The 25,886-nt window shown below is 40.0% G+C and overlaps 1 protein-coding gene across 14 annotated transcripts in view; it reads left to right on the forward strand.

Moving 5' to 3' along the window:
• The first annotated feature begins 23,840 nt into the window (after positions 1-23,840).
• TENM3 (teneurin transmembrane protein 3) overlaps positions 23,841-25,886 on the forward strand; it is a 1,294,211-nt gene continuing 1,292,165 nt past the window's right edge. For 11 of the 14 annotated variants that reach the window (XM_086703136.1, XM_086703140.1, XM_086703142.1 and 8 more), the window contains exon 1: positions 23,841-24,002. The gene's annotated coding sequence lies outside the window, so the exon portion shown is untranslated. The remainder of the gene's footprint in view (positions 24,003-25,886) is intronic. The other 3 variants (XM_086703151.1, XM_086703149.1, XM_086703150.1) reach the window with 3 other exon arrangements.

Here is a 25,886-nt window from a genome sequence, read left to right on the forward strand (position 1 = left end):
CTCTGCATCTATTGAGAGGATCATATGGTTCTTGTCCTTTCTTTTATTGATGTTATGAATCCCATTAATTGTTTTTGTGCATATTGAACCAGCCCTGCATTGCAGGTATAAATCCCACTTGGTTGTGGTGAATAATTTTTTAAATGTATTGTTGGATAATATCTTGTTGAGGAGTTTTGCATCCATGTTCATCAGGAAAATTGGTCTATAGTTCTCCTTTTTAGTGGGGTGTCTGGTTTTGGAATCCAGGTAATGCTGGCTTCATAGAAAGAGTTTGGAAGTTTTCCTTTCATCTCTATTCTTTGGAACAGTTTCAAGAGAATAGGTGTTAACTCTTCCTTAACTGGTAGAATTCCCCTGAAAAGCCATCTGGTCCTGGACTCTTGTTTTTTGGGAGATTTTTGGTTACTAATTCTATTTCCTTACTGGTTATGGATCTGTTCAAATTTTCTATTTTTCCTGTTTCAGGTTTGGTAGTGTATATGTTTCTAGGAATTTGTCCATTTCTTCCAGATTGCCCATTTTATTGGCATATAATTGCTCATAATATTCTCTTATTATTGTTTTTATTTCTGTTGTGTTGGTTGTGATCTCTCCTCTTTCATTCTCGATTTTATTTATTTGGGTCCTTTCCTTTTTCTTCTTGATCAAGCTGACTAGTGGTTTATCAATTTTGTTAATTCTTTCAAAGAATAAGCTTCTGGTTTCATTGATCTGTTCTACTGTTTTAGTTTTTGTTTTTGTGTTTTGGTTTCAATAGCATTAATTTCTGCTCTAATCTTTATTATGTCCTGTCTTCTGCTGGTTTTGGGCTTTATTTCGTGTTATTTTTCCAGCTCCTTAAGGCGTAAGGTTAAGTTGTGTATCTGAGATCTTTTTTCCTTCTTTAGGAAGGCCTGTATTGCTATATACTTTCCCCTTATGACCCCCTTTGCTGCATCCCAGAGGTTTTGGGTTGTGGTGTTATCATGTTCATTGACTTCCATGTACTTTTTAATTTCCTCTTTAACTGCTTGGTTAGCCCATTCATTCTTTAGTAGAGTGTTCTTCAGTCTCCAAGTATTTGTTACCTTTCCAAATTTTTTCTTGTGGTTAATTTCGAGTTTCATAGCATTGTGGTCTGAAAATATGCACGGTATGATCTCGATATTTTTGTGCTTACTTAGGGCTGATTTGTGTCCCAGTATATGGTCTATTCTGAGAACATTCTATGTGCACTGGAGAAAAATGTATATTCTGCTGCTTTAGGATGAAATATTCTGAATATATCTGTTAAGTCCATCTGGTCCAGTGTGTCATTCAACCATTGTTTTCTTGTTGATTTTTGGATTAGATGATCTGTCCATTGCTGTGAGTGGGGTGTTGAAGTCTCCTACTAGTATGGTATTACTATCAATGAGTTTCTTTATGTTTGTGATTAATTGATTTATATATTTGGGTGCTCCCCATATGGTGCATAAATGTTTACAATTGTTAGATCTTCAAGGTGGATAGACCCCTTGATTATGATATAATGCCCTTCTGCATCCCTTGATAAAGTCTTTATTTTAAAGTCTAGATTGTCTGATATAAGTATGGCTACTCCAGCTTTCTTTTGGTCACCATTAGCATGATAGATGATTCTCCATCCCCTGATTTTCAATCTGAAGGTGTCTTTAGGTCTAAAGTGGGTCTCTTGTAAACAGCATATAGATGGATCTTATTTTCTTATCCATTCTGTTACCCTATGTCTTTTGAGCATTGAGTCCATTGATGTTTAGAGTGAGTACTGAAATATATGAATTTATTGCCATTATGGTGCTTATAGAGTTGGAGTTTCTGGTGGTGTTCTCTGATCCTTTCTAATATTTGTTGCATTTAGTATTTATTTTTTTATATATATTTTCATCTTTTCTCCTCTCAGAGAGTCCCCCTTAAAATTTCTTGCAGGGCTGGTTTAGTGGTGACAAACTCCTTTAACATTTGTTTGTCTGGGAAATTTTTTCTCTCTCTTTCTATTTTGAATGACAGCCTTGCTGGATAAAGAATTCTTGGCTCCTATTTTTCTGATTCAGCACACTGAATATATCCCACCACGCCTTTTTGGCCTGCCAAGTTTCTGTGGATGGTCTGCTGCAAACCTGATCTGTCTTCCGTTGTATGTTAGGGACTTTTTCTCCCTGCTGCTTTCATGATTCTCTCCATGCCTGAGTATTTTGTGAATTTGACTATGATGTGCCTTGTTGATGGTCGGTTTTTGTTGAAACTAATGGGGGTCCTCTGCGCTTCCTGGATTTTGATGTGTGTGTCTTTCCCCAGGTTAGGAAAGTTTTCTGCTATGATTTGCTCACATAACCCTTCTACCCCTATGTCTCTCTCTTCCTCCTCTGGGACCCCTATGATTCTGATGTTGTTCTTTTTTAATGAGTCACTTATTTCTCTAATTCTTAAATCGTGCTCTTTTTGCCTTCATCTCCCTCTTTTTTTCTGCTTCGTTATTCTCTATAAGTTTGTCCTCTATGTCGCTGATGCTCTGTTCTGCCTCGTCCATCCTTGCCGCCACTGCATCCATCCATGATTGCAACTCAGTTGTAACATTTTTAATCTCATTCTGGCTATTTTTTACTTCTTTTATCTCTGCAGAAAGGGATTCTAATCTATTTTCTACTCCAGCTAGTATTCTTATTATCGTGATTCTAAATTCTAGTTCTAGTTCTAGTTCTCATCTTGCTTGTATCTGTGTTGGTTAAATCCCTGGCTGTCATTTCTTTGTGCTCTTTCTTTTGGGGTGAATTCCTTCATTTTGTCATTATGAAGTGAGAAAGGAATTAATGAGGTAGAAAAATTAAAATTAAGAAAAAAATAAAATTAAAAAAATATTAAAATTAAAAATTAAGCACACACACACACACACACACACACACACACACACAAATCAAATAGATGATGCTAGATCCTAGGTGTGTTTTGGTCTGGGTGTTGAAAGTGGTTTGACAGATTAGAGGGGAAAAAAAAGGGGGGCGGGGGAGAAAAAAAGGAAATTGTTTGAGAATTTGAAGAATGAATACACTGAAGTAGACTAAAATGAGATGATGGGGGCAAGATAGAATTTGAAAAAATATACATAAAAATAAAGAATGTAGTAGGAAAAAAATTAAAGAAAAATATTTTTAATAAAAATTAAAAGTAAATATGATTTTTTTTCATTTTCTGTATTTAAGAAAAAAATGAAAAAGAAAAAAGATTTTAAAAAAGAAAAAAAAGGGGCGCCTGGGTGGCGCAGTCGGTTAAGCGTCCGACTTCAGCCAGGTCACGATCTCGCGGTCCGTGAGTTCGAGCCCCGCGTCAGGCTCTGGGCTGATGGCTCAGAGTCTGGAGCCTGTTTCCGATTCTGTGTCTCCCTCTCTCTCTGCCCCTCCCCCGTTCATGCTCTGTCTCTCTCTGTCCCAAAAATAAATAAACGTTGAAAAAAAAAATTTAAAAAAAAAAAAAAGAAAAAAATCGTTTGAAACTTTCAAAAAGTGAATACATTGTAGTAGACTAAAATAAAATGATGGAAGTAGAATAGAATTTGAAAAAACTTACATAAAAGTAAAAAATATAGCAATGAAAATTAAATAAGAATATTTTTAATAGAAACTGAAAGTAAAAATGAAGTTTTTCTCTTTCTGCCTTCAAGAAAAAAAGAAACGAAAAAGAGAAAAAAAGAAAGAGAAAAAAAAAAGGAAATTGTTTGAAAAGGTGAATACACTGAAGTAGACTAAAATAAAATGATGGAAGTAAAGTTGAATTTGAAAAAATTTACACATAAGTAAAAAATATAGTAATAAAAATTAAAGGAAGATATTTTTAATAAAAATTGAAAATAAAAATGAATTTCTGTATTCAAGAAGAAGAATTATAGAAGAGAAAAAGGAAAAAGAGAAAAAAAATTGAATAGATTAATCTGCTAACAGAAAGAAGTAGGACTGAAATTGCTTCGTTTTTCCCCAGAAGTCAGTCTATGTAGCTCTTTATAGTCCATAAATCAAGCCGGAGGTGAGACTTGTGTTCTTGAAGAGCGAAGTTGGCCCAATTGGGTGGGGCTCAGTGTAACGGCTCTGCTCTCCACTAGGTGGCGCTGCTAGCCAGCTGGGGTGGATTGTTGCGGAGCTTGTAGGTACAAATACGCATGCGCGGGAGCGGTGACCTTGCCTCCACGCAGCTACCCAGTCTGTTCTCCCCGGCCAGCATCGAGCATCCGTCCTCTTGTCTTCAGCTCTCGTCCACTCCCCGCTTTTCCACTCTCCGCGACCAGGCCCCAGGCAGTACCTCTCTCCCGAGTTTTGTCTCAGATGCGGCTGTTTCCCCCTGCCCCTTACTTCCAAAGGACTGCGGCTTTGCCTCCTTCCGCTCCTCTGCGGGAGGATCTCACCGAGCAATGGCCGAATGAGCGTTGGTCGAATATCGGCTGCACCCAGGAACACCCGCTGGACCCTGCTGCTGCCGGTGCCCCGAGACTGCAGGCCGGTGCCAGCCCGTCCCAGAAAATGTTCGCGAGACAGTGTAGCAGCAGCGTCTCAGGGATTATGGAAAATCACAACACACACCTGGCACCAGGCTTCACCCTTAATGACCTTGTTCCAGCACCAGCGAATGTGGCCGCCTTCTGGGGTCTGCTGGGACCACTGGCTTCAACAGTCTGTACCAAAGGTCCTTCCAGCAGTGGAACCGCTTTTCCCCGTGTGGCCCGAGAACCTCCCAGACCCCACTCTGTTCCTGGGGATTCGCCCTTCCCACCAGAGCACCGCCAGGTATCAAGCTGCAGAGTTGCAGGCTTTGCGCTCCCCTTGTTTATAGTATTAATGGATTTTAAACCCTCTCCTTTCTCCTTTCTCCCTTTTTAGTTTAGTCCCTGCGGCTGTTTCCAATTTTCCACTTTCTCTCCAGCTGCTTTTGGGGAGGGGTGATTTTCCCACATGCTCCTCCCCTCCCTAGTCTCTGTGCTCTCTCTGCCCGCAAAAGCGGTTCCCTACCTTTAGCGGCTTCTCGCTCCCCAAGTTCAGCTGTCGTTTTCCTTTTAAAAGCAAGCCTTGGTATTTATTTTAATCCAGTTACTTGCATAGTAAAGAGATATTTTGGTGAAATTTCCGAGCGAGGGCAGGGCAGACACCTTGGAGCACTGTGCCTTTGGCTTCCGCCCTACAGTCATGAGCAAGTCTTCACCAGTGACCATGGTCTGCCCTGGTCACTGCAGCCCTTCCTTCAGCTCGGGACTTTTCTCAGTTTCTCTCTGGTCTTGACACTGATTTTAAAATTCAAGGTTTAAGAGACATAGCTGTACTTGGTTATGTAAAGGAACGTATTATTGAGTTGGGGGTAATGATTATTCATTGTTAGATAACTGACTGAAAATAAGGGCGGTACCTGGATGGCTCAGTCGGTTAAGCGTCTGACTTCGGCTCAGGTCATGATCTCGCAGTTCGTGGGTTTGAGCCCCACATCAGGCTCTGTGCCGATAGCTCAGAGCCTGGAGCCTGCTTTGGATTCTATGTCTGCCTCTCTCTCTGCCCCTCCCCACCTCTCTCTCTCTCTCTCTCTCAAACATAAACAAAGAAACTGAAGAAAATAGGGATGGAAAGCAGATAGAGATTGGCTGGCTCAGCTAGTGGAACACACAGTTCTTAATCTTGGGGTCGTGAGTTCAAGCCCCATGTTGGGGGCAGGGATTACTTATAAAAAATAAATAAGATATATTGTTTAAAAAGGAAGAGTTTGGTAACTATGAAGAGCAATTAAAGAGGCAACATGGTAGAGTGCAAAGAAGACTGTAGTTTGGCAGATTTGGCCTTGAATCTGGCCTGAATTCTGCCACATCCTAGCTCTCTGACAATGAGTTTAAGGGGTTGGGAGGGTTTCATATGTTCACATGTAAAATCAATCTGATGTTCTCTCGGGCTGATAGTGTGGATTGGAGGTAATATGGGCAAAGCACTTGGCTTATAGTATATGCACTAGGCTCTTACAAGAGAACTAAGGCAAATAGTTTTTCTTCAGTTAATAGGTTGGGAGCAAAGGTTGACCTTATAGGAACATGAAGCTCTTTTATCAATTTACAAGGGCCTGTGATCTCTTAGAGGTCACATTCCATGTCATGGCAAAGTTATTAAAAGGTATCGAAATTCACAGCAAATGAAAACTTTTACAAAAATTAAAGGCATCACTGTAATTCTGCTATTGAAATAATTGGGACGTGAGTCACTGATAGATCATTGGTGATATTTCCTTGGTGATGAGCAGGCATTGGAAAAAAATCATTAAAATGTCAGAAATTGTGATGTATACATTGTTCTCAGAGGGAGTGAAGCTGTTCCAAAGACCACATTTACCAACTCTTGTGATGTTTCACATATATTTTATCAGTTTCATGTACTCATTTATTTATGTATGCATTCATAGATTTCAAAAAAATGTCTTCGTGTCTATCTCGTCTTAGAAGCCCAAGGTTAGGTGTTTGGAGTGCTTCGTGAGGAATATGACTCGGCCAGTGTCCAGGCCTAGCAGAACCCTGAGCGCTGATTAGGAGACAGCCAGTCTGGCTGGGTTCTTTCCCTCCCTGCAAAAGTGCTCTGCCCTTGATTCCAGGGTTCCATCTTTGCAGTGACTAGGCTACTCTACCTACACTTCCACAGTCTGTCATGTTAAATAATGATTTTGGTCTCCATTCTTAACTATAAACTTCCTGCCGTAAAGAATCTGGTTGATTCTCCTTTTCCAAAATTGAATGTTGTGGGGAACTGAGTTTTGTCAAGTCTCACCTGGGCCGCTGGTCAGCTTAATGATTGGCTGCCTTCTGGGCATGGGCACACTTCAAGGGTGAGAGGATCTCATGAGAAAAAGTAAAGAGAAGTCAGTGGAAGGAAAACCTTGGCAAAAACCTGTGGCGGTGACACAAAATTGTGTAGTGGGCAGAAAGTGGCAGATAAATGGTGATGTGGTCACGTAAGATAACGCATTCAGGTGAGAGAGGTAAGAACTCTAATTTTAGCATGATGAGTTCTCTCATAAAGCTGTCGCTTCTGCTATATAAATTTGTAGTTCCAATATTCAAGGGGTTAATTGTACCAAGCTATTGCCACCGCTTAAGCAAAGGATGTGGGAGTTACTGCAGATTCCTTCCTAAAGATCTGAACCCAAAATGACATTGAGTAGAACAACCAACCAGATAGTAAAGAGTATAAGAAAAAGTTTATTGAGTCACTTAATATTGCATACACATATGAAACCAGGATAGCAATAGAAGGATTTAGGTTATCTTCTAGAAAAATATGTAAGAGTTCTGATAACAGTTTACAAAATTATAATTCCCCTGGTGGAGTGTAAATTAATAAGTCAAAGTCCCAGTCATTGAGGGAATTACTATTTATTGAGCAGACAAAAAGTTTGGACAATTAAATTACTGTAAATTATGGTACAGAATATATCAGATGCATACAAAGATTGCTACAAGAGCACAGAGGGTGGAGTAATTGATTTTGTCCCAGGGACTGAGGAGAAGATAACCAGAAGAGTGAACATTTGAGTTGAAAATCAAAAAATGAGTTGGAATATTCTGGGTATAAATGTGTTAAGTCTTCCAAGGACAAAGCGTGGTATCTGCAAGGACGTGTTGTCATTGAAAAGCTTGGCAAGGTTACCCAACTGCAAATTGATTATTATTTGTACGTGGAGTATGGGAATGGGGGCGAATAATTACTGAATGCAGCCAAGACGGAGAAGGTAAAGCGAATCATTCAGAATGGGCTGGGTTATCCTGTAGCACCAAACACCCCCACATGCCAGTAATTTAAAACAGCGAACATTTGGGTGTTACTCCCAGTACATACATGGCTGTTGTAGTCAGCTCAGCACTCTGTTCCTCACCTCCCTTTGTCAAGGACCCCAGGCTCATGGACTCTCCTCCATCTGAATGCTACTAGATGCTCTGATGTGGAAAAAAGAGACTTTGTACCTCATGTAAAGACACTTATCAGAAGTGGAACACATCTTTGACTTTTACCTTATGTCAGCCAAAGCTAACACAGGGGCACAGATAACTTCAAAGGAGCAGGGAAGTGCAACCCTTCCATGTGCCCAAGAAAAACTGAAAATATTGGTAAATAGAACAACTGACCACCATGTAAACTTTGCTGAAGGTACTGGCCTAATCTTAGAGGTAACCCGTGGGTCTGTGCACATGAGGAATGATGCAGTTAGGTTTCTTCCCTGGGGAACCATTTGACCAGCAGAGTAGAGATCCACTAAAAGAGTGATTCTCAAACTCAACTCTCATCAGAATCTCCTGGAGGGTTTTGTTCAAAACACGGATTGCTGATTCCCACACCTTGAGTTTCTTAGTCAACAGGTCTGGGATGGGTCCTGGGATTTTTCTCTAACAAATGTGACACTGATACCTCTCATCTTGGGACCAAATTTTGAGAACCACTAGAACAGTGGACTCGGATCCTGGAGTTATTGCCAAAGTTTGATGGGAAGAAAATGAGGAGGATAAAAGCAGCAGCCAAGTGACAGCAGAAGCAATGCCAGACCCGAGAGACACATTTGAGGTTTCATTGAATTTGAGGTTTTATGATGTTGGATGTTGGGAGTGGGAAGAAGAGAAGGCTCAAAATGACACCAGCATGCCACTTAACCAAGATGGAGGCTATACGGGATGGAGTAGGGTCAGGCATGAATGAGTGAGGAACGGGAAGGAAGAAAAGGAGTCCAGTTTATGACATTTTAGCTTTCAAGGGCCTGAAAGCATGCAGAGTCGCTATGTGCAGTTGACCGTTGAAATGCAGGTCTGGATCTCACAAGAGCGCTTATCCCTGAAGACAGGGGTGGAGACCCATCAAGGTACGATGGATGTGAAGCCACTGGATACAATGGGTACGTGAAAAAGGAGTATTTTGCATGGGAAAGTCAAAGAACCAAGAGCAGAATTGTGAAACACCTTAATAATGAGATAAATGAGCATTTTGAAAACCCAGAATAAGACAATAAAAATGAATAACTGAGGGGTGGAGGAACTAGCAGAGAGCTAGGTGGCAAGAAGTAAGAAGGGGGATAGATTTAAAGGTCAGGGAGTAATCGATGGTGTCAGATATTTTAGAGAGCTCAAACATGACAAGGCCTTAACAGAGGCCTACAATAATTAAGTGTCCTTTATTCCTCTGTTCGGCCAGGCCCTAAACCCACTGTTGGCTTCATTGTCAGTGCACATCCTTTGTCCTCATCTTTGAGTTAATCATGAAAGCCTCTACAGACACCAGGTTTTCCTTTTTTTTAGTGTGTATTTATTTTGAGAGAGATGGAGAGAGTGGGGGAGTGGCAGAGAGAGAAGGACACAGAGAGAGAGAGGATCCCAAGCAGGCTCTGTGCTGTCAGCATGGAGCCCAATGGGGGGCTCGAACTCAAGAACCAACAGATCATGACCTGTGCTGAAATCGAGAGTCGGGCACTTAACTGAGAATTGGGCACCCAGGCGCCCACCCAGGTTCATCTTTTTGAGGAACTGGCCCTTTTGGAATCACAGACACTAGAAGAAGGTTATCTTACTTGGCAATGAGATGGATGGTGAGAAGTGCATTTATTCTAAGCCTTTACTTGACAGCCCCTTAAAGATGGCTAGAGCCTGGGATGGAAAGCCTGGGACCCGGGCCTACAGCTCCCTGTGTGCAGGTGATGACACTGCAGTCCATCCTCTTGTTCAGGATTCTGAAAATCCTCCCCATCGTTTTATGACACATCCATATTCCTACTTCCCATTTGAATCGTAAGCTCTAAACGGAGTCTTTGACTTTTCATCTTTCTGGACTCAGACCTCCACAAATATACCTGAGCCTGCTTTTCCACATGTATCTCTGTTGAGCCTCCCACCTGGCCTGACCAGTCAACATGGCTTTTGGGTTCAGACTCAGAGAACTGCTAAGGTCATGCCAGGTTACCTGGCATGGTACACGTCGTCCTACGTGCTTCTCCGGCATCTTTCCCCAGACGATCCAGTCTAAGCCTAACTCCTGCCTCTTCCTTATTCTGACCAGATTATGCCCACTGTCCTGCTTAGGCAGCTGAGGCCACCATGTATGGATCCCACAACCGTGTCATATAATTTCACTGGTGAAAAAAGCCAAAACAGACCTCAACAGTATAGCTAAGCCTCAATGATCATGAAGAAGAGATGTTGTGTCTTTTTTGCTCTATTTTTTTTAAAGCACATATGTAGGAAACTTCTTTTTAATCTTCATTTTATTTGAAAGAGAAAAATACTCTCTTTTGGACCCTTATCAAAATATTACTGTTTAAATTGTATCTGTGGGGTTGTTTTTGTTGTTGTTGTTTTGGTTTATTTTTTTGTTTGGTTAAAATAAAGGATGGGGCGCCTGGGTGGCGCAGTCAGTTAAGCGTCCGACATCAGCTCAGGTCACAATCTCGCGGTCCGTGAGTTCGAGCCCCGCGTCGGGCTCTGGGCTGGTGGCTCAGAGCCTGGAGCCTGCTTCCGATTCTGTGTCTCCCTCTCTTTCTGCCCCTCCCCTGTTCATGCTCTGTCTCTCTCTGTCTCAAAAATAAATAAAACGTTAAAAAAATAAAATTTAAAAATAAAAAAATTAAAAAAATAAAATAAAGGAAAAAAACAAAAATGTTAAATGAAAAGACAGATTATTGTGAAAGTATTGTAACCCTTTATCATTGTTGATAAAAATGACACAAACCTGAGAGAAACAGGTTCTCAAATAGTTACTGATTATAGAAGAACAAAGAAAGAATATACCATGTTCGCTTCAAGACTCTTGATCTAAATATCCTAGAGAGCCTCTTTCGTCTGTATCTTTATTTTCTCATCTCCACAGTGAAGCGGAAATTGAAGTATGATTATTTAATGTTATTCTTCAGCCATGTTTCAATTTACAGATGTCCAATAATTGTCTATGAAAGAGTATGTAAAAAGAAATTCTGAATTCTCTCTGTTTTATCTTTGTATCTGATATTAGAGACTGAATGGGAGCAGCACCATGCACCATAAATAACTCACTGATTCATCTGAACAAAATAAGTTCAGCAAAATAGTTAACCGCTATATGATGCAGATGGCAGCTGTCATTTAAATAACTTATTTAAACGGAATAGCAAAATATCTGACAAACCTTTTTTAGACAAATGCAGCAAAGAAATCTGGAATAACATCTCAGATATCAGAAGATATTTTTAGACCCTCAAGATTTTCTTTTATTTAGGGATAAACTATTGTTTCTGTACTCCCTCCGTGTCTCTCTCTCTCTCTCTCTCTCTCTCATTCTCTCATGAATTCCATCTGCTTGTAAGTGCCATTGCTGGAGCATGTAAGAAAACACTTGTGATTAGCACTAAAAAGGTCTAATGTTTGAGACCTTGAATGCAAACTTCTGATAAAAATAAACTTCAAGGTCTCAGAATGCTCTTATCAGATCAACTGTATGGTCCCAGAGTAGGTTGCTAAAACCTTCTTAGCTAAGCTTGAGAGTGCAGAGCTTAATACCCACAGGCTTGCAATCTTTTTGAATGTGATTATAATTCAGCACCAGCTTTGCATCCGGGATAAAGGTTCCCCTTGAACACAAAGTATGTTACATGCTTGTGTGCTAGTGATCAAAATACTCAGAGGATTATGGCACTTACTGTTCTTAAACCTCCAAAATGGTGTTAAAACGCTACATCCAATCAGCTAAGCTGTAAATTAAATTTTTGTAGATTGAAGACATAATTTTATTTCATATGCCAGAAACTCATTTCAACCCTAGCATTTCTGTTAGCACGTGGCATCTAGCAGCATAACTCAAGAGGTTTAATGAAAGTTTAAAAACAATCTGTTGCAGATTTTGTGCCTAATTTATTTTTAATTGCAAATCGTACAACACATTATTGCCTGTGAAAATAGAAATTTAATTTCCTTCCTGTTTTTTTTCCCTTATTTTTTTTAAAACTCTAATGCAACCTCAGATAGGAAACAGGGTTTAACATGATGCTTTCTGGATTTTATTTCTTTATTCTTAGATCCTTGATATGCAGTCTTTGGAAAATGTAGCTCATGCCGCTTAGCATTATCCTTCAAACACACTTTCATGCTTTCAGAATGTGCTGTATAGAATTTCTGTAAGAAGTTTGCATTTACACGATTATTGCAAGGGTAGAGTACGCACTCTGGTTACGGCTTCACTCCGTTTCATATGAAAATTCTCCTCGCTCAATCTGCGGGTAACAGCGTTCATATTCACCTTTAGTTATTTTAGACCACGAAGCTCTATTGGTGATGGAGTAGAAGCACATACAAGGTAACTTTAATTATAAGAATAACTGAAGAGTTTGTAAAACTTCGATATTCTGTCCCATGTTGTCATCATAGCAGAAAAATACATTATTAGCAGGAAGTTTGCTTTTCAGTGACCTTTCGTTTTCTTTTTAATTGGTCTTTTCTGGAACGCCATGAAGGAAAAATCAACAAAAGCACTCATTCTGGTCTTTTTCTTTTGGAAAGTTTTGTCACACTCTGCTGCATCTGCTAGTTTGACTTTGGATGGGAATCTGAAATGAAGCTTAATGTGAGTGCTATCAAGTGATTCTAGGAAAATGTCAAAATACAAGAGAAGGAAACAAAGGTCTTCTGTGCTGGATTTGCATTCCCTGCTGAAATCTTTGGCACTTTATATCAGAAAGTGAGTGGTATTATTTATTTTAAATTCCCTGCTTTTCTATCCCTCCCCTGTCCTTAGAGAATGGCCATCAGCTTGCTCCCCATAGGCTTTCTCTCTCCTTGCTGGGCATTTTGTCAGCCAAGTGAACTGCCTTCATGACTAGTGACAAGAGAGGGGCTGCCTCTCGCTGGAGAGGGCTGTGAATGGACGTTGTGACGAAGCCTCAGTCGCTTGGCTTCGCCTCCAAGAGGCCCAGCTTCCAGCAACAGTGAGATCAATGTGATACCTCGTTTCAGGTTTGCTGTTCTGAGCAGGGACGTTAGACAACATCATAGTCTCCACCAGGAACACTAGTTGTGAGTGAGTGCCTTGACCTCTTATAAGACATTATAGTTCAAGTTCAGGTAGGACCTGGGGCTGGGATGGGGCAGATGGACTGAAACTGTAATCTTTTAAGTACCTGAACTGCAGTACAGCTAAAAATTAACTAAGATTTACGCAGGCAAAAGGCCACGACAATGTTTTGTAAGTGACCATTAAGTACAAAATACAGCAAGCCTTTTAAACCAGACTCTTGGTTATTTTAAAATCATGTACTCACATAGAACACCACTGATTTGTTTAAAAGTTATCAGATACAGTTGTTTTTCTGAGGCATTTTTATGCTTCTGTTTAAACATTCCAGAATACATAAGTCTATCATGTGCTGACTTTTTCCCTACATGTACTACACATGCTTAAAGGGAAATACGTATCGTTTATATTGTCATTTCTTAGGGTATTTGCCTGTCTCCGGCTCTGCCATATTGGGTCTGATCATAATAACGCATTAATATAAGTTATCCTTAATGAAATGAATAAATATGGAAATTTGAAATAGATAAATTGCATCCCTATGCCACCTAAGCAAAACTGATTATCTATTGTGTCTTTGGTGCAGAACTAGAAGTATAGATAGAAGAGAGTTGATGAAACTGCATACTTTTCAGAAACCCGGTTAGAGAACAGGACAGCCATCCCAAAGACAGTTCATGTGGATGCCATGAGCCAAATCATTAGGGAATGCATGAATGGGTAGAGTCAGAGGCAGAAAGTTCTTAGAATGCAGGAATGTACAGGTCAGACTGATAGAACTAGTATGTACCCACAGAGAAACATTGGGGCAAAACCCGCTTACTGTTATTAGGATATGAACTTGGACCTCTTGTTGTACATTCATGTCTGAGAAGGAAGCGTAGGTTTCCAGAGGGAAAGTGTCTCTCCCCCATTCTTTTCCTCCTCTCAAGAATAATGTGGATGGGGCACCTGGGTGGCACAGTCGATTAAGTTTCCGACTTTGGCTCAGGTCGTGATCTTCCCGGTCATGAGTTCAAGCCCCGCGTTGGGCTCTGTGCTGACAGCTTGGAGCCTGGAGCCTCTTTCAGGTTCTGTGTCTCCCTCTCTCTCTGCCCCTCCCCCACTCATGCTCTGTCTCTCTCTGTCTCAAAAATAAATAAACATTAAAAAAATAGAATAGTGTGGATAGATCCTTTGGAAAGAAGTATTGCTGATGAGTGTGAAGGCAGCTGGACTTTCATCAGCCTCGGATCTTTCTAGCTAGACTTATGCTTTCCAATTCTTTATTCTTTACCTATTAAAGGGATGTGTCTCACTTCCTTATGCACATAATTAAGTGTAACCTTGAAATAGTCTCATACACGTGACTGCAGTAACGCACACGTGTGTGAGTGCGCGTGCATGTGCACACACACGCACACACCACTGACTCTTACTGGTTGGAGATTCCACACTTGCATTTATAAGCGTTGAGGTTTCGGCAAGTCTGCAGAAGACGAATAGGTCTTCCTTTTAATCGAAATTTTCAAAATGTGATAAATCTTTACTCAGGTGAGAAGACAGACATGAATGCACTTATTCTTTGCTTTGTGACTTTACAATGTTAACTCACTCCTGAAAGTCTGCCACTAACTTAAGAAATAATAATAAAATTAAAAAACAGTTATTTCCCTTAATTTGCATGGCTAAATTTATGATACAATTCATGTCTAACCCAAAGTTGTTCACAGTTAAAAAATTTATGTCTGGGGCACCTGGGTGGCTCAGTCAGTTGAGCATCCGACTTTAGCTCTGGTCATAATCTCATGGTTCACGAGTTCAGGCCCCCCTCTGTGCTGACAGCTCAGAGCCTGGAGCCTGCTTCAGATTCTGTGTCTCCCTATCTCTCTATCCCTCCCTAGCTCACACTCTCTCTCTCTCTCAAAAATTTAAAAAAACATTAAAAAAAATTTTTAATTATATCAATTGTAAATTAAAATAAATTTTTGCAAGTAAAATTTTTGAACATAGATATAATTTATATATAAAAAGTAACAAAAGATTATTGATTTATTTTCGTTACTAATCTTTAAACTATTTTAAAGCTCATAGATTTCTTGTATCCAAACTGAACTTAAAAAATAAAAATATAGGGGTGCCTGGGTGATTCAGTCGGTTGAGCATCCGACTTCACCTCAGGTCATGATCTCACGGTTTGTGAGTTCAAGCCCCACATCCGGCTCGCTGCTGTCAGCCTGTCAGGGTAGATCCCACTTCGGATCCTCGGTCCTACTCTCTCTGCCCCTCCCTCACTCCCCCCCCCCCATCGAAAAATAAATAAAACATTAACAAAATTATAAAAAATAAAAATATAGCCACAGAGTAGTCAGTTATGTTGTTGACATCATAGTGAGATTTAAACCAAGTGATTTTCATTTGAAAAATTTTTACTAAAGGGTTGTGTGGTTCTATATCAAATGTATTATGGGAATATTCACTTCTAACTTGTATTATAACACACACACACACACACACACACACACACACACACACAGAAAGCTATAGTCCACAAAAACACTGTAGAAAAAAATAAAGGCAAAATATGAGAGTCCTTTGAAACACTTGAGAATAGCATATGAATATCAGACTGAAGTTTTTTAAATGTTACTCTTCATCTCTCTTAGTGAAATGACCTATGCAAAGCAAAACATGTTGGCTTCCTTCAAACATGGTGTGTGATTTAAATTTATTCCTTGACTAGCAAATGTTGTGTTGAGCAAATTGGTGACTGTATCTTTGTCAGAAATCCTACTGTCAAAATATCACTTCTTATGGTGTATTTATTTTGTATGGGCTTTGTTTTGGTTTGGGTTGAAAAATAGTTATATGAAAAAAAAAGGAGTCACCCAAAAAGTAGGATAATTTTTCAAAAGCCAGTATAGGGAGAAAAAAGTTATTAGCAGCATTATTTGACTTAAGGCTTCTAAATTTCATACAACCTAATTTGCCTCCTGACACAGTCTTTGAAACACTTAGAGATTTTCAGTTCCCTGTGCTACAACCAGAAACTTCTACAATGGAACATTAGAACCAGAAGCCACCTTAGAGACAGTTAGTCTAAAATCCTAATTTTATAGATCAGGAAACTGGCACTTAGATAAATCAAACAACTTGGCCAGAGTTATAAACCCAAATGAGACAGAGCCAAATCTCCTTGACTTCCAGTCCGGTCCTCTTTGCATTTTCTCTCATGCGGTACCGTAACTGAGTTGACTCCCAGAAATGTTGGCATCACCATTTCCTTGGATCTACTAGGTGAGAACTATCTGGACCAATAGTTCAAGTTAAAGTACAGTTGGGATTGGGTGAGTTTGGGAGGAGACAGAATGGAACCTAAAATCCTTGAAGTCACAATGTTTTTTGAGTTCTCGAACACTATCTTAGCTAAAACATTAGAAAGTCAAGGAGATGATTTGAAAAAGCTATCAAGTAAACAATTATAACAAGCTTTGCCGGGGTACCTGGATGGCTCATTCGGTTAAGTGTCTGACTCCTGATATCAGCTCAAGTCATGAGATCACCATCCTGAAATTGAGTCCTGCATAGGGCTCTGCGCTGGGCATGAAGCCTGCTTAGGATTCTCTCTCTCCCTCTCTCTCTGCTCCTCCCCCCACTCTCAAAATAAATAAGCAGAAAAAAGAAAAGAAAAGAAAAGAAAAGAAAAGAAAAGAAAAGAAAAGAAAAGAAAAGAAAAGAAAAGAAAAAACGAGCTTTCCCACTGAAGAATAGATCAAACTGGCCTGTTGTGAAAAATGTCCTCTAAGCATATGTCCTGTCTACTGTTGAGGTTTGACTCAAGTGTAATCATTCAGCTGTGACCTACTCCGCACAGGAATCAGACGATAAGAGTGAAAATAAGATTTAAGTGACAACACTGGAAATGAGAACATGGGCATTGAGGTCCACATTGGGCATTTCACTATGTCTTCCTCCACATCTAGATGTTTAGATCTATGGCTGAGATGGGCTGCAGTTACACTGCCTACCATTAGGCAGATAGGGCAATGAGTGGCCTTCTCCCAAGGCTGGAGAGCCCTGCCATGGTCAGTAGGAGTAGAATTTGTGGCAGACGGGATCCAAGCAACACATGTGGCTGGGCTGTGTGTGTGCCCAGTAGGTAAATGACTTAGAGAAAAGACAAAGCTTGCTCCCAAATATTAGCAAAAGGTTGACTGTCCTTTGTAAGAATTGAGGCCAGAAGTAAGAATGAGAATGAAAAATAGTCTACATGTTTCTACTCTTCTGGATTATAAACCACTTTTGAGCAAGGAACATTTATCAATGCAACACATGTCCACTGAATATCGGGGCATGGGTCTAGTAGTCTACCTGGTGCTGAGTATATAGAGATGAAAGTTTCAGATACATTCTGTCCTCTCCCCAACTCGTGCATGCTCTCTCTAAAATAAAATAAAATAATAAAATAAAAACATGTGCCTAACAGAGATTGTGTCTATTGTGTACAGAGTACTGATTTTGGAGCCGTTAAACTTGCCTTCAAGTTGAGTTACCACCAAATACCATATGATCTTGGTTAAGCTTCTCTAAGTGTTAATATCCTCACTTATACGATGGGCCTAGGAATTATGCTTCCTGCATGGATTGTATGGAGGATAAAATGAGTGCCTGCCACCTGCTAAGTGTTCAGTGAATTTTAGCCATTATTATTAACTCTAAGTGAAAATATGATGCATTTGTTTGTGCCTTTATTAGCGATAAATACGTAACTGTAACGAGAACGATAGGGGTTCCAGCCCCCTGAAGTCTTGTGGAGGAGGCTGCTCTTTGTGTGTGTGTGTTAGTTTCTTTTGTTTCCAATTTTTGTTTAAATTCTAGTTAGTTAATACACAGTGTAATACTGGTTTCAGGAGTAGAACTCAGTGATTCATCACTTCCATACCACACCCAGACTGGCTTATGATAACAAGTGCCCTCACTGATACCCATCACCCATCTAGCCCATCCCCACCCCCCCACACCTCCCTTCGTCAGTGAATGTTGCTCTTTGAATAAAGACCCAGGCCAGACTGTGAGAGAGGACTACAGGTCGTCCTTGATATGTAACCAAGGCGAAAGGGGAAGGGATACCCAGTGGATGAAGGCAAGACAAGAAAAGCTGTGTAAGATTTAGGGAGAACAATAGTAGAATTTTAGTAGTGAGCAGAGAAAGGTGCCTTGACGATATGTAGACCATATAAATGCATGGCGGGGCTCGTATTTCTCTCTCAGATTGTCTGTCCTGTCTATCTGAAGTAACTATCTTCCATCAAAATACATGGCACAAAACCCCTACATAATACCTGAGCATCTCTGGCATTTTAACACACTAAGACTAACTCTGAACATCCTCAGTGTTTGCTGTTACTGCCTTCACTTATCCTTTGCTAAAATGTGTGAAAGCCTTCTTGGAGTGCCTGAGTGGCTCAGTCAGTTAAACATCCACTTTCGGCTCAGGTTATGATGTAATGGTTCATGAGTTCGAGTCCCCCATTGGGCTCTGTGCTGACAGCTCAGAGCCTGGGGCCTGCTTTGGATTGTGTCTCCCTCTCTCTCTACTCCTCTCCTGCTTGTTCTCTGTCTCTCTCTCAACAAATAAATAATAAACATTAGAAAAAACCTAAGTAAAGAAGAGACATAAATCTAAATAAAAACTAAATAAATACAACGTGTGAAAGCATTCTTTATTTAACTGTAAAACATTAGTAGGCAACATAGACTGATTTACATAATTTTTCATGTTTATTTATTTTTGAGAGAGAGAGACAAAGGCAGAGCAAGACAGGGGGAGGAGCAGAGAGAGAAGGAGACACAGAATCTGAAGGAGGCTCCAGGCTCTGAGCTCTCAGCACAGAGCCTGATGCAGGTTTCGAACCCACGAACCATGAGATCGTGATCTGAGCCAAGGTCAGACGCTTAACTGACTGAGCCACCCGAGTGCCCCTACATAAAGTGATTTAAATTAGATACTTCTGTGAAGAATTTAGTCTTGCAATCTTTTTCTTTATATAGCAAATTAATGAAACAATACAATCTATTCTGTAAGGAAATGTGGTATATACATACCTATTATAATTTAGACTGCTTAGGGTAAATACAGCTTCATTTTGCGAAGATCCATTATAAAGGCTCCTACAGCAAAATATTAAGGCAAATGCGTGACAAAGCGGGCAAATACTGCAGTCGGTGTTTAAGAGAGTAGATGTTCTTTCGTAGTGGCAAATGGTGATATTAGTTGGTGCTGACAAGAAGAAAGCTATCCTAATGTGCTCTTAAAATCATTGGCTCTCTTTATTTCTCCGTAGCGAGGCCTAACACAGAAACAAACCAAATGGCCATGAATGGATTGATTCCCCTTTTATATTTTTAAGCAAGTTAAATGTAGGTAGCTGCTGTGATCGCATATTTACTATTTCACTTTTGCAGCTTTTAAAGCGACAAAAATCCAGCCCCCCGTCATGAGTTTGATACATTAAACTGTCCTAAACATTGGCAATGCTGTGATGGATGAACATAACCAACAAACACTTCATACATTGTCACGCGAGGCTAATTCAGACTGCGGCAAATTAGCGGTATGTGGAAGAGAAACCAACGTGGTGAAAGTTGAATGTGGGAAACTACCAAGTGACAGGCTGAGCTGTGTGACGCGATGCTGTTTTATTAGTGTCTCATAAGATCTAAGGAAGCTTTGCCCAGGCTTTTTGTCTGCAGTGATCATTTAACTATGTAAGCCGGCCCAAGAGCAGTGCTGTGAGCAAGATTATGTTTCGCACAGTATTTGTTCTGAAATATGGATTAGTAATGAGCGTTACAAATAGGACTTGTCAGAAGAGCACCACAGAGACTTTTTTGCTAAATCAAAGATCCATTGCTTCACAAAAGATAGACATATTCCATAGTTAATGAGTTGTCCCAAGATCTGATAAGTATCCTTCAAATGTACAGTGGATTCTAAATGTGAGCCATTGAAAAATACGTCTCCACGCCTGAGCAGCATGTCCATTATGAAATCTATACATGTGTTCTGTACAATTTATTATCTAAAAATGTTATGGGCAAAATTGAGTAACTTTGAAATGAATTAAACTTCAATATTCAATTTGCTGTATATTTTCAAGCAGAATTAGTTTTGAGAATTAGGATTTGAGTTCATTTATTATTGGAAAAGACCTTACTAGCTTATTCAAGCAAGAAAATTACCCCAAAAGCTTGCAAGATTTATAATGCTTAGGAAAAAAAAGGCAATTCAAAACCTAATGAGACATTTTAGGCCTCATTTACATCTCTAACCTGACCCATTTTCTGCAAAACGTTTTTGTTGGTAATTTACATACTAAAAGCTCGTTATTTATCCATCCCTAACCAAAAAGTTGATGAGATTACTAATACCATAGTGAAGTTAACATTACCCTACAAGCTAAATATGGCCATTTCTAGCAGGTAGACTATTGACTCTTTTATCCAGCTATAATCTCTCTCACATGCTGGAAATGCATCCAAATTCTGAGAGTGTGACGTAAAAGCTCGAATATCTCATTGCCACACTCATTTTATTGGCAGGAGTTGTTCCAGGAACGCACCCTTGGAAAATGAGGCACATTAAGGTGGTCTGTGTATGTGCACACATGTAGCGATCCAGGAAAATGATGCAATGAAGTGCATTCTCTAAAACGATAGTAAAAATATATATCTGTAAGTATAGTCAGCTTATAGGTTTATAGAGTTTTATTAAAAATATATTTAGGGGCGCCTGGGTGGCTCAGTCGGTTAAGCGTCCGATTGCAGCTCAGGTCATGATCCCGCGGTCTGTGGGTTCGAGCCCCGCGTCGGGCTCTGTGCTGACAGCTCGGAGCCTGGAGCCTGTTTCAGATTCTGTGTCTCCCTCTTTCTCTGACCCTCCCAGGTTCATGCTCTCTCTCTCTCTCTCTCAAAAATAAATAAATGTTAAAAAAGAAATTTTTATTAAAAAAAAGAAAAAATATATTTATATTTTTATTAAAATGTTTCTTATCCTATTTTACATGTTTATATTTGAGTATATATTATAGATATTGTTATATGTTATATATTTTACCATTATGCCATTTGGTGATATATATATTGTCACCATCTGCAGATAATCCTTACCTTAATAACTTACTCTCAAAGTTACTGAGTCATTATGGTAACTTGACTAATTTTCATAATATAAGTGTCTATGAAATATGAGTTCAGTTGATAGATACATAAGTTATTTGGATATCATTTGGGTGTACGTTAAGAGTTACACTGCAAGACCTTCAAGATTGTCCTCAGGTGTAACTTGCCTTCCTCCTAACTTGAACCCCCTCTGTAAACGGCACACACATCCTCCTGGAACCCAGAAATTGCGAAGTGCTTTATCTATGCGTGACTCCTTGTCCAAGGAATTCTTAACCAGCGTGCATTGCGAGTCCTTTTCTAAGTTCCTGTCCTTTGGGGCAGGGCCCAACCTGATTTTAGTTTGTTCAGCATCTCCTGCAAACCCTCCTGCCCAGATTAGGCCAGGATTGTGATCAGGGCCAGACTGGAACAAAGAAGGACCCAAACTTGACCCTTCCGGTGGCCTTAGAAAGCCCCGAGTCTGAGGAGCCACCTGAGACCACCGCAAGTTTGTGCCCTCCCTGGACAAATGTGGCATCATCCCTTTCCTAGTTTATTTCCCTTTGCTCAGTGAGTTTCAGATCATGTTTGTTTCCAGAAACTGTTTGCTGTTGTACTCTTCCTGTTATCAGAAGTTTTACAACAGGACACACAATCGATTATACACAGAGATAACAGACTTTGGTGAATGCAATTACTATAAACTCATCCCCAAAGCACATTGCCATTCACCAAGCCCTATTATCGTATGACATTTTAGGGACAACTTATGACCCTATTATCATGTTTTTGTTGCCTATTTTGAGGCAGTAAGTGCTGTTGCCACTGCAGTCACTGTCTTCTCTGGTGTTGCCACCGTTGCGGTTGTGGCCGCCACAAAAGCTGGCTCTTGAGGAAAACCACGTGAGCAGTTGGATTTCTCAACTCTTTGGGGTAGTTGGGAAACTCAGGTTCTGGTGGTCCCACATGCAGCATACCAGTCTTCCAAACAGCACGCTGCAATCAGATTTCTACTTAGCCACCTGGAATATCTTTGGATAACGTGTCTAGTGCTATAAGCGATTGATAACAGTCAATGAACACTTTGTATTTTGTGTGAAAACGTTTTGCTTTGTGTAAAATGCCCTAAGTATGTGGTGGTAAATGATGTACACCAGCTCTGGGTTTCTCATTACGTGGTAACATCTTCTGGCACAGCAAAGGATTTTGAGGGGGACGGGGAAGTGAGTTTAGGGTTTTATTTGTGAAGAAAATACCGTATGGGCATTATAGTTCTTACACACTCATTTCAAAAATATTTCATGATGATCTTAAACTATTATGGCACCCTGTTTTCTGTTTCCCAGAAAATTAAATGTATTTTAAGATTCCATGTCTACCCTTCCCTTTTGAAACGTTTATACTAGAAACGTTGGATAATACTTTCTATGGGGTAGTAATGAAAGACCCCTGCCACTTAGAGTCCAGGGGAAGGAACCAACAAAAAGACCACAAAATAATGACATATTGAGTTACACTAGGAGGAATGAGCGGAAGACTGTAAAATTCAGTATGGAGACAGGCTTGGTATTTAGATAGGGTGGTCAAGAAGACTCACTGAGTGGGAGACGTTGAAATCAGGACTGAAAGGTGAGGAGGAGCCAGCCAAGTGTGTTTAATGGGAATAGCATTCTAGATAGAGCATGCCGGGGAGAGATTCTGACACAGCAGAGCACAGCATAACTGGAATTGGAAGAAGGCGCTCTGGTTGATATATGATGGTGTACCTTAGGGAGGTGCACAGAAATGAGACTGAAGAGGTAGATGAGGAAAGACCATGACCGTGGTACCAAACGCTGGGTACCATCAACACTCCCTGACTCGAATTCACACAGACAACTGTGGCAACCACTCCTCCCCACTCCTCCTATCCTGGACAACACCTTCCTCTGAAAAAGCTCATTCAGTATGGGAACACAGTAAAGAAAGTGTGTTTTCTGTGGAGGGATCAGCTCCCAAGAAACAGAGATGAGAAGAGTCTAGGTTAAAATTGTCGAGATTTTTTTTTTTCTCAGCTCAGCAACCAATAAGTCATTTCACCTTCCCTGGGGCAGAAGTTGCCTGGATTTTTGTCCTAACGGAATGGCCATAAAGTGAAAGGAAACCCTAGGAATGGGGAAGGAGCTTTGTGTTAACAGTTGTGTTGTCTTCCTCATCCATCTAGAAGTAATAACCTATCGTGTTATAAAGGTAAACCCTTTCCATGAAGTTGAACTTATTTCCACTGCTGGCAGCATCCAAAATGTGTGCTGTCATAAGGTGCACAAACTAGGTATGCCCAATACATGACCACACTAGGCTTCAATACTATCACTTCAACATCCTAAGAAAATGAAATCCGTTGGCAAGAAGATCAGAACCAGTATCTTGATGAACCTGCTACTTACCTATAGACAACCATGTGCTTTTAGAGTTTTCTCTATATCTTAAGTGGATACTGTATGCTTACAAATGTGCAATTTGTGGCAAACTTAGGCACTCCTTTCTCTTTTCCTGGGAAAAATATTAAAACTCGTGGCATTATAGATCTTTAAACGTAAGAATTACCAATAAAAATTGATTTTATACATGTAGGTTATTCGTATGCAATCCTAGTAGTTGGTGGTTTTTATATAAGGAATGCCCTTCTCTCTCCAGGCCAAGAGCTGTTTCCTAAGAAGCGCTGCTTCCTAAGAAGCCTGGGTGGCCGCCGTGCCCCACGTAGGCAGAGCCCAGGGGCCCTGGGCACAGTGCACTGAGTTTGCTGGCAGCCGGCCCACCTGAAGGTCAGGAACAGCGTCCTGGGACTACACAACAATGGTGAGTGCCCGTGCGAGGCCAGGCGCTTTGATAGCCCTGTCTCCTGGAGAAACTTGTTTTCTGATTTCCCAGTCAGTCCTGTCATTCTTTGAGACGTAACTTCTAAGGAACTGCCAAACATCTACCTTTTCTCTTTACACTTTTTTTTTTTTGCACCCTGCCTATAGCCAGACTACTTCTGTAAATAAATGACATCTTGCTTTTTCTTTGTGCACAAGCATGCAATGCCACACATGCCAACCCACAAGCAGAAAGAAAGAAATCGGACTATTTTGTAAGTCTTTAATCTCACCAGTGCGTTTCTTTCAACATCAGTTAGAAATAGCTATTATCAAGTGTCCAGCTGCCAGGAGCCTTTGAAATCCAGTAATTATTTATGAGAATTTTATAGAGAAGAGGTAGAAAACATAAAATAGCTTTGGTTCATAAAACAGGAAAGATAAATGTTGCCAGAAAAAAAAATCTATAACAAGTGTGTAGTGATCTATGTGAATGAGAATCTGTCGTACGCTAGTGAGATCGTTAAATGGAAATCAAGGCTATTTGCTGTGTTGATGAGCAGATCCTATACATCTACATAAAGCAGGTTTATTTCATAAGAGACGTATAAATCTAATTTTCAGTGTTAGAATGTTGTCGGGCACGCTGATGGATATATCATAAAGTAAAACTCTGATAAAGCTGCATCTTTCCCCTTTTTTTTCGGTGTCGTTATGGTCATTGTTAAAGTTTGTTGATATGGAATTTGGAAGTGGTTCGAAAGATAATTATACTTTTACTATCCACTTTATAAGCAAGAATTATAAAAAGTAGAGAAGCGTAGAAATTTACTATTTGCTGCACCATATATCCTTTGAGTGCTCCACTCTTTGATGGTCTCTGACTATATTTAGAGAGAATATTGGCATATGATGCAGGCGAAGATTGAGAGCGGGGATTCGATAGAACATCTAAATGTCACAGGTGCTATTGGAATGCAAATGTACTTTTCTATACAGTTTATAGGTATTATATATAGCTAGAGTTCTACACCATATTTTTACACTTTGCTTTCTGACTTTGTCACCTATTACCTTTTCCCAAATTACTAGAAACTAAAAATACCCTCATGAAATCAAGAGCATGAATGCTCTGGCAAGTAAAGAGAGTGTAAGTTTTCTGCTGTCGTTAAGCTATAGGCTATATATCACTTTCCAATATTGCTGGTGGGTTGAACTGAACTAATTACGCGCTGTGAGGAATCTTCCTGACATGGGACTCCCGGTCTGTCAACATGGGATAGATTTTACTTTGGAGATAAGTAATTTGGGTAATCTAATTATTTGAAGAAGGAAGGAGGATAAAAATGAGGAATAAAATTATAGGAAAATTATATTTCAGTAGCAGTTGAATTGAAAGTTAGAAAACACATGTAATTAATGAAGGGGTTCTTTTATTTGGTCTTTTAACCATAAAATCGAAGTCTTTAAATTTGTTCATTGACAGAACTCATCATTCAGTTTTGCAGAAATTAAAATTAAGAAACAATTTCCTTTCAGAGCAAAGTGAGACGGTTCCTGTTTCATTGAATACATTATATTAAATCGTATGAAAAAAACCTGTCACTCAGGTCACGCTGCATATTTTTTTTAATTTTGTTAATGTTTTTTATTTATTTTTGAGACAGAGAGAGACAGAGCACGAGCAGAGGAGGGGCAGAGAGAGAGAGGGAGCCACAGAATCCAAAGTAGGCTCCAGGCTCTGAGCTGTCAGCACAGAGCCTGATGCGGGGCTCAAACTCATGAACCACGAGATCATGACCTGAGCCGAAGTCGGATGCTTAACCGACTGAGCCACCCAGGTGCCCCTACTCTGCATGTTTTTAAGCCAAATTGCTCATTGAGC

Source organism: Puma concolor, chromosome B1 (genome assembly GCF_028749965.1).
Source record: "Puma concolor isolate L17-30 chromosome B1, mPumCon1.1.hap2, whole genome shotgun sequence".
NCBI classification, from domain to species: Eukaryota; Metazoa; Chordata; class Mammalia; order Carnivora; family Felidae; genus Puma; species Puma concolor.